The following is a 9,072-nucleotide window of genomic DNA, read 5'->3' as shown; positions in this document are numbered from 1 at the left end:
TAGGTAACCATGTTTCGTTCAAGCTTCGAGCTCAAAAAATAGTTTCAATCGTGGCTGAGAATACAAGCTTTGAGCTCAAAAAATAGTTTCAATAGTGGCTGAGAATGTGTAAGGAAGGCACGGCAGAATTTTCAGATCCTTGGGGAACGCCGAGTGGTAGATCTGCGCTTTTATTACAGGTGTGAGAACCACCACTCAACCGCATGAGGCGATTACTTCATCCTTGGTGGCCGGTCGAACCGCAGCCAAATGTTGATTGCCACACCAAGTCGTGGCACAGGACCGGGGGGTTCGTCCTGGCAAATTCCGACACCCGTAGTTTCACGTTGGGGTCCTGCAGAACAACAAAGTCCAGCCTCGCTGAGACGCTTGCGAAATAGAGCACACCGATATAGGATGACTGTTAGGCCGCTCTCTGAAATGCGCGAGCCTAGAATTGATTCCTTATGCTAGGCGAAACAGGCGTTCGCGGTAGGAGAGATGCGGACGAGGGGGCAGTGCCTCCCACATAAAACGGGGGAGGGGGGTGTAGTGGGGAGGGAAATCAAATAAACCAGGGCATTCAGTATGCTTGTCTCCAATTGCAACTACCAGAAGCTCTATGTCGAAATTAGGCAATATCTCTACCTGGCTTTCTCATCTGCCCTCACAATCATGATAGTTACACTACCGCCTAAGCTTTGCACTGGCAGGAAGCGCAAACTAACACGAGGGCAGGAGAAGAAAAAAACAATCCTCCCCCCCCCCCCCAAAAAAAAAAACATAGACGAGACGAAGGTTCCCTGATATCTTTCTTTTGTTACAGTGACCAGCATGCTAGTGCATATAAGCGGTGTCGTTTCAAAATAAAAATTGAGTTGATAGTAGCGCTTCGTGTCATCGATGTTTTTTTTCTTCTCCTGTCCCCGTGTTACTTTGCGCTTCCCGCCAAAGCTATTTATTACCGACCCGCCCAAGCTTCCGCTCTGCCCTACGCTTTATTGATAGAAGGAATAATTTTTAATCGAGCATTAGTTTTGGGCCCCGAAATGGTGAAGGCTGTCCCTAGTCTGGGATAGGCCTTTCACACTACTTTTTTGTATCTCAGGGGCCCGCCTGCTTAGGCAATACCTCTTCAGCCAGACCGTAATGGCGATCTAGGGAGGACAATTCGCGGTGGACAATTCGGGAGGACAACTCGCATTACTGTTTGTCTATGGGGCCAGGTGAAGCACAGTATTTATAGGTGGAGAACTGTAGGTTCACGTAAGTGACGCGTAGGACGGTGTTATGGGGAAATATATCGGTCTGCCTCTGCGAAGGGTGGTGGTTTCGTTTGTTGGAAATCTTGGGTGCGACACAGGGTACTTTATTTGTTCTCTGCTCAAATGTGGCAAGCTTTCAGCGCACTTTATCAAGGGATTAGTCTTGCGAGCCCGAGGCGAAGTTTGTCTCCTCTGGTAAAATAAAAAATAAAGACAACGATCCAACGGTACAGTACAATACATCCCTGCACGCCAAAGTTTCTCTTTCTTTTCGTTCTGCATTTGTTTTTATTTTTGCTTTCTGGGTACTTGATTTTTGCTCTCTGAGGTGGCTAATCAATGATAATCAGAGCAGACCGCCGAGAGGGCGTGATCCGTCCCGAAACTCATCGTTTTTAACTGGCGTATCCTGCGGTGTTAAAAAATAATCGCGAGTTCATGAATTGTTAAAATATTCGTCAATATATTATTAGACTACGCTGTAGTTGAAGTGGCCATTCCGGGTTACATAAGTTTTAACTAAAGTCGTTTCGTTATGTTTGCGTATTTGAAAAATTCTTAGCTTGTTTAGCAGTTAGGTTTCTGTTATGGTAAGCGAAAGACGTACTTGTTTTGCCTTTTTACTTTCCAATTGCCACGGTAAAGATATGTTTCGAAGAGATTTGGGGCATTCTTTTGGGGAAACTTAATTTTACATCTGCATCACGACCACTGACTTGATTCTTAATCAAGACTGCCATCTATGGGAAATTCCGCAAAACTGGAATCGCGCAGATCTATTTGTAAGGCGATATGAAGAACCATCGTACATTCATTAATAACCAAGACGGTTATGTTACTTCACAAGAAATCAGCTTAATGTAATAACAGAACATCATATGGAAAACAATGATAAACGTCTGTGCAAAGCAACGTAATTTTTTTTTTTTTATTTACCCTCAAGGCCAGAGGTACGAAAACGAGGATTCGATACAAGGATACCGACAAATACAAAAATTTGATTAAATGAGTACCAGCTTCTTAGGTGCCTGAGTACGCAACATTACATGTTGCAGAACGAGATATTTGGTGGTCGAAAATGGTGGATGCTGATCCGGGAAGGTTGTTCCGTCATTTTGAAGAGCGTGGGTTGGAGGACTCAAGGCAAGTTATTGTTTTGGGGAGCGGAAATTAAACTTAATGACCTTGATGAACTCGAGAGGAAATGCACATTTTGGGACGTATGAGTTATGTGCGCAGATGAGAAGCCAGAATATTGCCGACGGGATGTAAGAGAAGCAAGGTGTGTTGTATTTTTCATGGACATTATCCTAGCGGCGCCATTGTGGTTGTGCAGTATGAAACTGGCGGAATTACTCTGTACTAATACAAAATATTGAATGATTATGGGGGTAACGCGCCGACGCTTCACAGGCGATGAGGTGCGCCGTAGTGGATCTCTCCGAATTAATTTTGACCACCTCGGGATTTTTAACATCCGGCGAAATATCGAACACACGGGAGATTTTGCTTTTCGCCTCTATCAGAAAAGCGGTCACCACGGCCGGGAATCGAACCCGCGTCCTTAGGCTCAGCATAACAACTACTCCAAAAGCGCTAATTAAGTTATCCGTACTACTGAGGACAATAACGGTTAAACGCCGTGGTGGCTCAGTGGCTAAGTGCGTTGCGCTGCTGAGCACGAGGTCGCGGGTTCGATTCCCGGCCGTGGCGGCCGCTTTTCCGATGGAGGCGAAACAGAAAACGCCGGTGTGTACTAAATTTCGGCGCACGTTAAAGATCCCCAGGTAGTCAAAATTGATCCGGAGCCCTCCACTACGGCGCGCCTCATCGCCTGCGTTGCGTCGGCACGTTAAACCCCACAATCAATCAACAATCAATCAGAGTTGTAATGACGTAGAGGTGGAACAGTTATTACGACGAACATACCCTAATGTGCTTTTGGCATTCCTAATAACCGTATTAAGATGAAGTGACCAGGCGAGGGAGGAAGTAATGTATATCGGTAAGAAGTGTGTGACCCGCCAGGAACGTATTAACATTGTACGTAAAAGGACTATATAAGAAGCCAAAAATGCACATTGCTTTCAATTTGGTATTGTAATCTCCAGTAGCCACGTGTTATACCAGTTTAGAAATGCATTCATGTCAGTCTGCAAGATAAGAAGGTCATTTATATCATAATTCTCTCGAAATATCACCCGCCGCGGTGGCTCAGTGGCTAAGGCGTTGCGCTGCTGAGCACGAGGTCGCGGGTTCGATTCCCAGCCGCGGCGGCCGCTTTTCTGATGGAGGCGAAAAGCAAAAACGCCCGTGTGTGCGAGATTTCGGCGCACGTTAAAGATCCCCAGGTGGTCAAAATTAATCCGGAGCCCTCATCGCCTGCGTTGCGTCGGCGCGTTAAACCCTACAATCAATCAATCAATCAAAAATTAATCTCTCGAAATATCACACAGTCGTGCGCGAATAAGTGAATGTTAGAGGAATCACACCTAAGAGGTCATTAATATTGCTACGAAAAAAACGGCCTAAAAGTGAACACTCAAGTGCGCCGGAACTAACAGTACTACAAGGAGAGTTGAAATTTAAGGAGTAACAAACTGCGTTTCCTTTCAAAGTTTATAACTATGCTAAAAGATTGCAACCAATATTTATTTTGTTCAGTTTAAGAAGTAATCGCTCGTACGATGCCTTTTCAAAGATTTGAAAAAATCCATAAAATGGAATCTGTAAACGAACAGCGGTCATGGTTGATAGGTTTACCAGTAAAGGAAATAAGTTCAGTTTCCCAGGAGAAGGGTCAACGGAAGTCATGTTGCGCGTTGGTAAGAAAACCGTAAGATTCAAAAAACAGTACAATGTTTAAGCAAATAATGTGCTCCAGGAAAATTGGACGGAAGTTGAAAAGGAAATTTTTACCCCCTGATTTATGAATGGCCACCACGCTCCCGGCCTCCCAGTCCTCAGGAAGAGAGCAGGTGTCAATAGATTGCTAGAAAATGTTTGACAAAATGACGGAACAATACAATGTAGCACCTTTTTAAATTTGTTAACTTAATGATGATGATGATAGTTGGGTTTTATTGGCGCAAGGCAGACTATGGGCAAAGAGCGCCAAAAAGAAGTTACTGGATTGTGATGAGACCGTAAATACTACAACATGTGACTAAAAGACAATAAAGTGGTGCAAAACAAGACAATGAAGATGGCTGGTGTATAGGGCCAGGATGATTACACGTGATATGACAAGAGCTGCAGAAAGTTCACCTCAGCTAGAAACTTAAAAACACGCTGACTAGAAAACATGGGTTCGTCGGCTAAAAAATATGATGGGTGCAAAGGAATGTGTCGTCTGTATAATTCAAGGAAATGTTTGTGTCGTGTTGTGTCAAGTGCCTTGCATGTGATTAGTATGTGGACTACGGATAGGCCCTTTCCACACCTGCTACACGTGGGTCCCGAAGTTCCACTGAGCAGGTGGGAGTGCGTCGCATGTGTGTGGCCTATCCGCAGCCTAGCCAGGGCGACTTCAGTGTATCTGTTGTGTGAGTCAGTTATGTAGCGTCCCAGTTGTGGTTTTATTACGTGTAGTTTGTTGTCTGTTTGTTGACTCCAGTGTAGTTGCCATGTGTTACGAAGCTGTCGTCTGATGTGTGTCTTTATGTCGGTGTAAGGTACTGTTGTTATGTCAACTGTGGTCATGAGAGCAGCCGCACTAGCCATTTGATCAGCGGTCTCATTGCCAGGGATCCCACAGTGACCTGGTACCCAGCATATGGTTATTTCTAAATCTGAAGCATATGCAGTCATTATGACCTTTAAAAGAACATTGATTACATAGTTTTTTGACGATCTTCCTGATGACAATGCCTGCACAACGCTTAGAGAATCTGTGTAGACGATGGACTTTTGAATCTTATGTTCTAGGATGTGATTTGACACGAGTAAAATGCCATACGCTTCTGCCGTGTAAATACTGCTGTGAAAATTCATTGTTTTGATAACTCTAAAATTTGGTCCGTGCGCTGCACAAGAGACAGTGGAATTAGTTTTGGACGCATCGCTATAGAATTCTGCGCACCTGTACTTGTCCTGAAGGAACAGGAAGTGCTGCAGAATTGCATTCCTGGGTACCCTATTTTTTTCAACACGAATGAATGACAGGTCGCATGTTACAGGACGAAGATGCCATGGTGCGATGAAATTATGAATGGGTGTCTTGTGCGTGTCTGAAAGGGGGACATGGAGTGCAGAAGCCTCCTGCCTAACTCTGAGAGAGAACGGTAAGGGAATAGATGGCCTGTTTAAAAAGAGTTGTAAATTTGATGTATTGTTAATGATGGGATTAAAAGGATGGTTGGTCAGAGACACGATCTTGGATGCATACAACAGGTCAACATACTCCCGCTGATGGCCTAGGCACCATTTGTCACACTCGACATAAAGACTTTCAACAGGGCTAGTGCGGAATGCGCCACATGAGAGGCGAAGGCCAAGATGCAGCACTGGATCGAGCATTTTCAGTGCTGTTTTTGTAGCCGACCCATATACGACACTGCCGTAGTCGAGCCGAGACCCCACCAACGCTGTGTACAGGCGCAGCAGGAGTTGTTTGTCGGCCCCATAAGATTGATGTGAGAGGACCTTAAGAATATTCATTGTTTTTAAGCATTTGCATTTGAGCTGTCTGATATGTGGGATGAATGTAAGTTTTTCGTCGAATAAAATACCTAAAAACTTGTGTTCCTTGTTCACAGGAATTGGCACATTCGCAAGAGTGATGTCTGGGTCCGGGTGGACGCCACGCCTCCTGGAGAACAGAACACAAGAGCTCTTCGCGGGATTAAGATTAAAGCCATTCTTGTCAGCCCAGCCGGCAAGTTTCTTGACGCCGAGCTGGACTTGACGTTCCCAGATGGACAGGTTACACGATTTAAAGGATATCTGCACGTCATCTACATACATAGAATAAGAGATTGTAGGTGGCAGTGCCTTTCCAAGAGAGTTCATTTTTACTATAAAGAGGGTGCAGCTCAACACTCCACCTTGCGGCACGCCATTTTCTTGCACGTGAACATTTGACAGTGCACAACCAACTCTGACGCGAAAGGTTCTCTCCGACATATAACTACAAAGGATGTTCAACATGTTACCCGCAACAGCGATTGACTTTAGGTCACTGAGGATACCGTACCGCCAAGCGGTGTCATAGGCTTTCTGTATGTCGAAAAACACCGTAAGACAAAATTGTTTATGCACAAAGGCATCCTTTATATATGTTTCAAGAGCTACGAGTTGATCGTTCGTTGATCGCCCCGCCCTGAAGCCTGCCTGGCAGCTCTCGAGAAGACCGTTGTACTCAAGGAAGTACACGAGCCTGCGATTTATCATCTTCTCGAGAAGCTTGCACAGGCAGCTGGTCAGGGCAATGGGTCGATAGCTAGCAGGAGAGGAAGGGTCCTTCCCTTCTTTTAGGAAAGCCACTACTATGGCCTTCCTCCAAGAGCGGGGAATGTGCCCCGAAAGCCAAATCTTGTTATATAGGTGCAGGAGTGTTAGAAGAGTTTCTGAGTGTAGGTGCTGTATCATTGTATATGTGATGTTGTCTGGGCCTGGAGCTGAGGGTTTACAAGTGCTCAGAGCGGTCCTCAGCTCATGAAGTGAAAACTCCGAGTTATAAGAGGAGGTTGACTTATCATTATCACGTAAAGACTTCTTTTCGGCCAATTGTTTGTGTTTCATGAAAGTGCTAGTGTAGTGTGCTGAACTGGACACGTGTTGAAAGTGTTGTGCGAGTGTGTTAGCCTGGTCTTCCAGTTTGTCCCCTGTTGTACTGACCAGGGGCAGGCTGTGTGTCTGTTGTCCTTTTAGTTTGCGTATTCGTGTCCAGACTTTGCGAGAGTCAGTGTAAGAGTTTATGGATGTTACGAATGAGCGCCAACTCTCACGTTTTGCCTCACGGCGCACACGTTTTCCCATCGCCTTAGCCCTTTTGAACAATAAAAGGTTTCCCGACGTGGGGTACCTGCGCAGGATACCCCACGCCTTGTTCTGGGCCTCTCGCGCCCGCCTACAGTCCTCATTCCACCACGGCCTCCGCTGGTTGCGCGGGGCACCAGAGGCGTGGGGAATGGACTTTTCGGCGGCGTCGAGGATGTGCGCCGTGAGGAGTTGGGTAGCTTCTTCGACGTGTAGGTGTCCTATGGATGTGTGGTGTAGTTTGGACGTCTCTGTAAATGTATTCCAGTTAGCTCGTGCTTCATTGAACCTATTATGGGAAGATGGACTGCATGGGCCTTTACCTATGTATGTGAGTGAGGTGGGGAAGTGGTCACTGCCATATGGGTCAGTGCCCACACCCCACTCGAGAAGAGGAAAGAGAACTGCGGAGCCAATCGCCAAGTCAAGACATGAGTATGTGTTGTGTCCTATGTTATGGTATGTAGGCTGTTTATTGTTGAAAAGGCATGCTCCAGAGGATGCAAGAAACCTCTCTATCAGGCGACCCCGGGCATCCGTACGAGAAGAGCCCCAAAGATAGTTATGAGAATTAAGGTCGCCTGTAAGGATGTACGGTTCGGGCAGCTGGTCAACCAGCGCCTCGAAGTCAGAGCTTAAAAGTGAAACATCAGGAGGAATGTATATGGAGCATACCGTTATCAACCTATTAAATATTATTGTTCGAATTGCAACAGCCTCAAGGATAGTGTTCAAGGTGACAGGGTGGCATGCTAAGGATTTGCGGGCGATTATGGCCACACCGCCAGAAGAGTGTGTGCAGCCAACCCTGTCCTTTCTGTATACCAGGTAACTATTCAAGAAATGTGTGTTCTTGGAATTCAGGTGTGTTTCTTGAACACACATTACACTTGGCTGATTGGCATGCAGAATCTCATACACGTCGTCAAGATTATTCAGAAGGCCTCTGCAGTTCCATTGAACAATATTTTCTCTTCCCATTATTATGTGTTCAGAGCTACTGGAGTGTGATTATTTATGTAGGGTCTTTCGGGGCTTGCACTCTTGGAAGGGGTTTTCTGGCCTTCTCTACTGACCTGGACGTCGCAGCCCGTTCCTTCCGCTGCGATGGAAGCCGGAAGGGCTCGACGTCCATGTCGTCATCTGAAGGCAAGGGGGTGCCCAGCGGACTGGGCCCCCTTGACATTGTACCCTTTCGGGTGTTCTTTGCGTGCGCTGCCAGTGCTGAAGGCGTGGGGAGCACCACAGCTGGCACCGGCAGTGAGGCGGAGGAGGGGGTCGCTGCGACTGCCTCCGTCTCCATCTCCGTGCCCTTGCATGTGCTTTGGGACGGTGGAGAGGAAGCAGTGGATGCAGCGGCATCCCCAACAGACGTTGTTGCCACCACAGCCGCTGCTGGGTGAGCTAGCGGTGCAGAGGCTGGTTGGGCTGCCTGGGGCAACCCTGGGGGGGGGGGCGGGACCAAGTCCGACTCGCGGTACTGGGTCCCCGCCGAAACTAGACGCCGCTCCGCCCCCCGGCGAGCTGCGTCGGCGTACCTCCCCAGGGGGAAAGAGGGGAACCTCTTTCGCGCCTCCGGGAAGGTGATGTTTTCCGTGACTTTGACGTTGATGATTTTCTTTTCAATTTTGAATGTCTCGCAGGCTCGCGAATACGCGCCGTGAGGTCCTTTGCAATTCACACAAAGCAATTGGTTAGAGGGACAATTATCAGAGTGATGACCTTGTTGCGCGCACTTGGCGCAGGTTAGTTGGCCCCGACACGAGTTGGTACCATGCTCGAACCGCTGGCACTTGTAACAGCGCCGCGGATTCGGGATGTACGCTCGGACAGAGCAGCGGATGAATCC

General features: G+C 47.1%; 1 protein-coding gene across 2 annotated transcripts in view; it reads right to left on the bottom strand.

Moving 5' to 3' along the window:
• Positions 1-207: 207 nt before the first annotated feature.
• The window catches only part of LOC144163956 (uncharacterized), a 103,807-nt gene continuing 94,942 nt past the window's right edge, over positions 208-9,072 (bottom strand). For both annotated transcript variants that reach the window (XM_077694599.1, XM_077694604.1), the window contains one exon: positions 208-334. The gene's annotated coding sequence lies outside the window, so the exon portion shown is untranslated. The remainder of the gene's footprint in view (positions 335-9,072) is intronic.

Source organism: Haemaphysalis longicornis, unplaced genomic scaffold (assembly GCF_048455015.1).
Source record: "Haemaphysalis longicornis isolate Haplotype H1 unplaced genomic scaffold, Haemaphysalis longicornis Haplotype H1 scaffold_1, whole genome shotgun sequence".
In the NCBI taxonomy this organism is placed as follows: domain Eukaryota; kingdom Metazoa; phylum Arthropoda; class Arachnida; order Ixodida; family Ixodidae; genus Haemaphysalis; species Haemaphysalis longicornis.
Note: the sequence above shows the minus strand (reverse complement) of the source record. Positions and strands in the feature narration are given on the sequence as shown.